The following is an 831-nucleotide window of genomic DNA, read 5'->3' on the forward strand; positions in this document are numbered from 1 at the left end:
GATCATTACGAGTCTGATCTACATAGTGAGACCCTGTGGGCCCTGTACTAAATAAATAAAAAAAAAATATTTGTCGTATAGCAAAGAAGCTGATTATTGATAACACATTTTTTTTCTGAGAATTCATTGTTTGAATACAGTCATGCATTACTTAACAACAAAGATATGTTCTGAGACATGAATCACTAGATGATTTCATCCTTATGCAAACAGCATTAGTATATTGAACAGACTAGATGGTTAGGAAATCAATAGATGATAAAATCGCATGGGACTGCCATGGTACCTGTGTCCCATCATTCACTGTCATAGTCAGCATGATCATTTGTAAGTTTTTCCCAAACATATTTCATGATGAATATCACAATCTAGCAAATGAGTGATCTTATTTGGAAAGATTTTCAAACTCTGTCCTATGACTTAGAATTTATATAACAGCTAAATTTGAAAATGGCTAGAGTAAGATATACTGTAGCTTCAACTGTACTATGTAAATTGCAAGAAACTAAAACACTAAGGCTAGAACGAGAATATCATATCTAAATCTAAGAATATCACGTCTGCATCTATATAATTTTTAGGAAGTCCATCTTTTGGGAAACTTATTTATATGAAATTTTATTTTTAAAATGAGTCTTCATCTTCTTAGGGAAATGTTTACCAGTTTTATTAGTCAGCTGTCCTATCTCTGGGACAAAATACTGAACATCTGTAACTTCATGGAGGAATTTTAATTTTTTTCATAGTTTCAGTGGATTCAGCCTACATTCCGAGATTCCGAGGCAGACATGGCATGATGAAGGGTGTGAAAGAAAGCAGTCCCTGAGGCCC

This window comes from Octodon degus, unplaced genomic scaffold (genome assembly GCF_000260255.1).
Source record: "Octodon degus isolate 3935 unplaced genomic scaffold, OctDeg1.0 scaffold00006, whole genome shotgun sequence".
Lineage (NCBI taxonomy): Eukaryota > Metazoa > Chordata > Mammalia > Rodentia > Octodontidae > Octodon > Octodon degus.